At 22.4% G+C, this 8,012-nt stretch overlaps 1 long non-coding RNA gene across 1 annotated transcript; it reads right to left on the reverse strand.

The window, feature by feature from the left end:
* Positions 1–2,430: 2,430 nt before the first annotated feature.
* On the reverse strand, positions 2,431–3,510 carry LOC137828620 (uncharacterized). Its single transcript, XR_011083923.1, has 2 exons — positions 3,367–3,510; positions 2,431–3,214 (listed from the first exon to the last, which is right to left on the reverse strand). It is a non-coding gene; the product is annotated as an uncharacterized lncRNA (long non-coding RNA).
* Between the last annotated feature and the right edge of the window lie 4,502 nt (positions 3,511–8,012).

The following is an 8,012-nucleotide window of genomic DNA, read 5'->3' on the forward strand; positions in this document are numbered from 1 at the left end:
TATAGTTTAAAAGGTATTTTGAGGTGTATTTTTTTTTTAATTGTGTTGTAAGTAAGTTAACAAAGTTTGATCTTGTTATTTTTATTTAAACCTGTTTCTGAAAGTGTTTTAAAATTTAAACCAAAGTAAGTTTTTACCTTAAAATAGGAATTAAAAAATTAATCAAGTCTATAAAATATGAGCTCTCAACATATAATTAAATTAACAATAAAAATATATTGAAAAAAAGACATTACACTAAAATCACTACTATTTTCTTAGCAAAGAATTTCGCTTTGACTTCATCGATTAAAAATATAATTTAATAGACTAAAATACCTAAAAATCCCATTTAACTAATTTAAACCAATTAAAACGAGTTTTAACATTCACAAAAGTCATGAACCTTCATTTTTAATTGATTTATTAGGTTAAAATATACTTTTTAACTAGCTAAAATAATCAATACAACCGTGCAAAGCTTATCTATATAAAATATCATTTGAAATTGATTTATGAGAATGTGAGAATTTTGAAAAACAATTTTACAATAGCTTTGCATAATATGACACTTTTTCTCAAAAGGTCAAGTCCTTTTGTTCTTACATTAAGGGTTATATTTTCAGTTCAATCCTTATAAATCTGCCAAAAAAACTTGTTAGGAGTTTTTGTTCCAAACTTTGTGTTGTTGTGTGATTCTTGATTTCACTTGTCACACTTTTGTTAATTGTGGTAAAAGATATTGTTGAAAAAGGTCAAGTTTAATATTGGGCCTAAAAATGGGCCTTCTTTGCTTTTTGTAACCAGCAATACACAGGCTATGTTACTTTATATTCACACCTATGGTCTTTACGTTTTGCATTCTCTTTTTTCTTTTCGCTTCTTTCCGGTTTCCTAAACCCTAAACTTTTATATATATATATATATATTACTTTTTTTAGTTGTAAGCTTTTTTTTCCTATTTTCATCTTAACACTTTATGCTGAATAAAATAAAATATAATATTAACTAAGTAATTTAAATTTTGTTAAATATGATTTGATAAAAGATAAGAAAAAGTTTGATTTGGATATAATATTTTTATAAGAAAATGAAGACTACTCCTATGAAATTCTTTTATAATAATATTTTTTTCACTCTATATATTAAAGGAAACTTTGGAAAGGTCAATTAACTCTCTCAATTCCTATCTTATATCTTGATCTTCATCAAAAAAATATGTATGGATACATTATTATCACCGAAAAATATTATTAAATAAAAAATAATTTTAAAAATTAAAAAATAATTAGTTATTGTATTAACTAAATTAAATACTATTTTATAAACTAAAAAAGTTATTGGTATATAAATTAGTTAAATTAATTAATTAGATACTAAGGTTTTAGCTACCAACCTTAGAAGAAGTAGTTAAAATTTGATAAGTACTTAGATACAAATTTATAAGTTATTTATTAATAATATAAACTACTTTATATTTTTTTTATTTACAGAAACTACTTTAGATATCAATAATTTTTTAGTGTGTCTTTGAATTATAAATATTTTTTTTTCAAAGAAAATACATTCAAATAAAAAATCTCTCTTCAATATTCATGGGAATAAAATAAAAAGAGCCCGAGTAGGTACTATCCGGACTCATTGACCATAGAAATAAAAAGAAAAAAAAACTCCAAAATAGAAGAATATAGAATAACGAAAAAAAGAGAGAGATAAGATAAAAAAAAATAAGTTTCTTTTAAAATAATATATAATTTAATTAATTTAATAACTAATTATTATTTTTTCTTTAAATTCATTTTTATTTAATGATTTTTTTACAGTAACATATGTATATATTATCTTATATTGATTTTCTTGATAAAGTATAAAAAAATATATTATTGATAACAAATAATAATATAGAAAATTACCTCTCAAAATATAATTCAATTAACAAAAAGAATATACTGAAAAAAAAGATATTACACTAAAATCACCACTCTTTTATTAGCAATAAATTTTGGTTTAACTTAATTGATCAAAACATAATTTAATCAACTAAAATCACTAACGTCTCCTTCTAACAATCTAAAAAGTCAATAAAATTTATTTTTAATAAGTTAAAACATATTTTAACTAGCTAAAATCATCAATACAATAGTGAAAAGTGTAACACCCCAGAAAATAACATTTAACTATTACAATACAAGTTCTACGTATTTCTATACAAACTTGAAGTTTTTCAAAACATTCCTAATACATGATTAGGATTTATAGAAATACAAATATTTTCATATTCATAGCTCAAAATAAAACTCTGAAACCTCTAAGGCTTTCCTGCACCTGTATGGTCATCTGCTCGTGTACATAGTACAGTCATCGCAGTTTAAACACAACACAAAAAGCAAGGGTAAGCTAGTGAAAATAGAATTTTATAATATACGAAATTAAATTAAAAGAGAAAACAAATTACATGGCCAATTTCTCTATTATTCAATCGTCTTCAAATTACAACATAAATCAATCACATAGATCTCACATGGATCTACACATTCATAAATATTCAACAAACAACGTCTTCCGGAAGACCCGTATTAAGTAAGTCCTACCAGAGACTAACACCTGATCCAAAGATTACCAGCGAATCCAACAGAAAGGATCAGGGTAAGTTCAATACAACCCAAGCCGTGCATCTCATATGTCACGGTGTGCATGAACTCCCCCATCAGCTTCTCACCACCTGATATCTTAGTCTATGTGACTTAGATCATCAGTGAAGCTCGGAGATCTCTGTTACCACATAGGCATCAATACTTAATACACAGCAAACATCAGTCCCTACATTATCCCGACATCAATACTTAATACACAACAAACATCAGTCCATACATTGTCCCAAATGTATGAATTCAATTTCATACCATTTCGTCATACAATATCATTCAAAAAGTTATCCACAATATTCAAAAGTTTATTTGATATAAAAAAAAATACACTTTAATACTAAATCATCAAAACCCAATATTTTCACAAATTTAAATAATATATAAACAAACAACCCAATATAAATAAACACACAACATCCCTGCAAGAGAAATTGAATATTGGGACCACGTCCCTTCCACATTCAGATCTTCTATCCTAGGGTGCTATTAAAAATTAAATTTAGCTTCCCTTACCTCAATTGCTTGCTTTCCAAGCAACTTCTAGAATTTTATTCCACACCGTTTGGATAAGCTTCAAGATTTACGGGCTTAATGCAAATTATCCAAACAGAACAAAAATTCAGTATATAATAGAATAAGTTGAGAGGATTAAACTTCTCAACTGACCCCACCAAGATTGATGACTAAATCCTAAGGAAAAATAGAGAACAAAGGAACTTTAGAGCAAAAATGAACTTACTCTGTTTAAAAATCTGATCAGGTAGAAATGTTCCTTAACTTGCCAGCTACAACGTGGTCTGATCAGATTCTAAAATAGATGAAGATTGTGAGAGAAAATTAAGAGAGAGGGAGAGAAGAGAATATGGAAAGAGAGAGAAATGGAGATAGGGAAGAAAAGAAAAATATGCGTGCAGGTGCAGGGGTTGCTGTTTTGTTTTTTTAAAAAAAGTGCTCTTACAAAAAGTTATCTAATATAAAATATCTTTTGAAATTGATTTATAAAAATGTTAGAATTTTGAAAAAATAATTTTGCAGTAGGTTTGTATATTTTTTCGAAGTTTTTCTTGTTTTGAAAGAAGGTCATGATCGAGTCTTTTTGTTATGACATTATATCATATTTTTAGTACAGTCCTTGTAAATATGTGTAAAAAACTTTTTAGGTGTTCTTCTTCCAATTCTGTTTGAACTGTGATTTAATTGAATCAAATAAATTGCATACTCTTTTTATTTTGGAAACGAAAAAGTTTGTGAAAGTTAAATTAAACTCTTGTATATGTATAGTTTGTTATTCAAAAGTATTATAACTTATTCTATAAAAATAATATATTAATTTTAATTATTATCTAAATTATATATATTAGCACATCATTGTGGTGAGAAGTGGGAAAAAAAATCTTACACGGTTAGAAACCGATGTCATGTACAATTTTATACAATGAATTTTTTTATGACCTTTGAAATTATAAGGTACATGAATATATAAAGTGGGTTTAAAATAGTATATATATATATATATATATATATATATATATATATTTTTTTTATTTTTTTTATGATCATTTATGCATAATTTTGTGATAAATCTAGTATGTGAAACTAGTAGTTTAAAGAGAGTGAGTTCAATTTGTGATGAATATTTTTTTTATCAGTAAAAAATAATATATGTGATTCTGGAGGACGATGAATTCATGTGTAGTTAATGAGATTGAAATGAAATCTAATGATTGTAATTGAAAATAGATCTATGTGTGGTCTATATGAATAATGAAATTGGTATTGAAATTTTATATGACAATATTTATAGAAATATTTATAAATTATTAGTTTGATTGATTCTTTTTGCATGAATTATATATGTTAATTTATTTTCATTAGCTTATCCTCGTTTTTTCTTGTTCTGTTGTGAACTGTGTGATGACTGTATATACATACAAGTGTCGCAGGGTTTGGAATGCTTTAAGATGTAGTTTTGAACCTTATATTATTAATATTTGTAGTTCTATAAGTTATAATTCTATAATAAAAATATTTTGAAAAAAAATTGAAATTTATATAAAAATCGATAAATATGACACATAAGAATAAGAGAGAGTGAGTATAATTCACCTATCATATTAACTAAAAATTAAAAAACTTAAAAAATAAAACAAAGAAGGTAAGTCTGACTTATTAAAAAAAAAGAATATTCATTATAATTATTATTTACACTTAATAAAAATATTTTTAATGTATACTAAATCAAATAAAGTATGTTTTAATAAACATACATTTCAAAATAAATATATTATATTTTGAAATATTATGCAATAATGTTACTTATGACAATTATGTAATATAATTAATAACAATTAACAAAAACTGATAATTTTATTTTATTTGACATTTCAAAATATATATAATGTATAATAGGTATGAATATATAAATTTCATTGTACTTTTAAATAATATTATTTATTTAATATATCTAATAGTCCCATATTATTTAGAAATTAATGTAAAAATAATTTAAATACATTTTTTAATTGTTTTTACATTATTTAAAGATAAAATTATAATAAAACCACCAAATTATTTTAAAAATTTATAAAAAACTAAAACTATTTTTCTGGCCAAAACATCAATATCTTCATGCATTACTTTTTGTTTAATTGAGAGAATTGAATTAACTTTTAGGATTTTTATTCAATTTATTAGCGTCAAACAACAATTTAATTATATATGTATATAATTAATAATATATAATGTATTTTTTAATTTTATTAATGTGGTATTTATATTTCACATGTTTAGCATGAATATAAATATTTCTTTATTTAGAATTAATAATTATTTTCTAAACTTTGGGTATTTTAATATATGTTAAAAATTTCATTAACGGTAAATATAATTAGTTTTAATAATGTTATTGACTTAACTGTCATGTATTTTGATTTATAAAACCACACTATGTATTTATTAATATATTATTATTTTCTATTTTACGTTTATACATAATAAAAAATATTAAATTAAAAATATTGTTATAAATTATAGAGTTTAACATCCCTGTCTTTATATATATGAGATATCTTCTCTTGCATACATATAAACGTAACATAGAAAGTTAAGAAAACACAGGTCTTCTTCAAAGAACGAGCATGAATATCAAAAGTTTGATGTTCTTTCAAATTCTTTGTATTGTTGTTCTCTTGACTTCAGGTAATAAACTTATATTAGCATGTTTTTTAGTTGTAAGTTTTACTTTACTTATATTGGCATGTTTTTTAGTTTATAAGTTTTATTTTTCTTTTTATTTTCATCCAAACATTTTATACACAAATATTTATTAATATTTTATATCGATTAAATATAATAATTTTCAATTTGAAGACATATACCAAAATTTGAAGCAACTGGTATATGTTTCTTTTAATAAGAAAAACATTTAATAATGGAGAGTTAGTCCACTGCTGAAATTGGTAGGGTAAGCTTTATTTGCTAGTGTTTGGTTGGTTGGTATTAACCCATTCCATTGGGATTCAACAAATTTTAGAGTAAGAACACTAATTATTAGTGGATCTTATGAAATTATGTAATATATTTTACTTTTATAACAATCTCATTTATAAAGGAATATAGTGTAATATTACTAAAAAAATTATTATATAAAAATTAATTTTAGAAAAATAATAATTAATTATTATATTAATTAAATTATATATTATTTTAAAGATTAAAAAAATTATTAATATTTAAATTAATTTTTATCATTAATAAATAATTTTTAAATTAATATCTAATTAAATACCAAGATTTTAACTATTAATTATTTAGATTTTAAAGTTATACTTGCTAATTAATTATATACAACTATTTATTAATACTAAAATTAATTCATATATAAAAAATATTTTTAATCTTTAAAATAGTATTTAATTTAGTTAATACGATAATTATTTTATTTTTTTAAAATTAATTTTTATTTAATAATTTTTTAATATGATATATTTTAAAAAACCAAAATAATTCATGTAAAGGTGAATTTTAAAGATTATTAGTTTTTTTTTTCAGGAATTAGTAACACTTATTTGAAACATCACTCTTTATATTGTTGAAACATCTCCCAAATTCTAAAGTTCATTTAATGGTACAAAAGGTGAAAAGTAAAGTAAAAAATATAAATAAAAATGAAGAGAAATAAAAATATATTATTTTTATTTTATTTCATTCAATTATTATACTTAAAAACGATTTGAAAATAAAAAATAGACCACGTTTATAATTCATTATAAGGTTGTTTTTAAAGTGAGTTGTGATAAAAAAAAATACAAAAAAAAAATTATATTATTTTATTTTTACTTTTCACATTTTCAACTTACAATTACACAAAAATTTCTTACACCACCTTTCATAGATTTTTCAAATTTTCTAAACCTTCTAACTAAGTAAACAAGCCTCTCCCCCACTTTTATTTTATTTTATTTTAGCATTGTTTCCGTCTGTTTAACTATAGTGAAGACAGATTTGGATATAATATTAGACAAATTAAATAATCATAAATATACTAAAATTATCTAAATACATAAATTTAACTAACAAAAAATATTTAATTATATTATTAATAAAAATAATAATATTAGTTAATAAAATGAATAATAAAATACGATTTTAATATAACACAAAAATATTTAATTTAATTTAATTTAATTTATTTATTTCCATTTTAAATTATTTTAATTTTTTTATTTATAATTTTAATTAACTAAAATCTACACAAAAAATAACTCATATTTCATTTTTCAATTTTTTTTTATACACAAGGATAAATTTGTATTTTACATCATTACAAATAATTCAAAATACTGTCACAACCATCATATCACTCACATATTTTAATAAATTTTTTCACACATCCACTTTAATATATCTCAATTTAATCACAAACTTTTTTTACATTTTCTTCTCAAATCCTCACATTTCCACTCACTCAAATCCTCACACTTTCACTCCTGAATCAAAACACGACATTATAGTTGTACCCTCCTAAAATTTAAAAATATAATTTTATCCTTCTCAAAATAAATTAACAATGGTGAACATATAATATGTTGGTGTTGTAGTGTTTGAGTATTTTGTGAAGCTTAGATGCTTGGTAGTTGTGTTAGATACTTGGTGGTTGTGTTACATGGTAGTTGGTGGTACGATTTTGAGTGAGTTTGTTATTTTTGTTTGTGAAGTTTCAATTTTATATTTTGCAATATGATGACTTTCTTCTAGTTTGTACATTTCAAAATGTTAAAAATAGTATTTTTGTTTTTATGGAATGTACCATCCAGAAAATAAAATTTGTATTTAAAATTTGAACACATTTCATATTGTGCAGTGTAAAACTCACTTCTAGAAATG

This window comes from Phaseolus vulgaris, chromosome 7 (assembly GCF_000499845.2).
Source record: "Phaseolus vulgaris cultivar G19833 chromosome 7, P. vulgaris v2.0, whole genome shotgun sequence".
In the NCBI taxonomy this organism is placed as follows: Eukaryota; Viridiplantae; Streptophyta; class Magnoliopsida; order Fabales; family Fabaceae; genus Phaseolus; species Phaseolus vulgaris.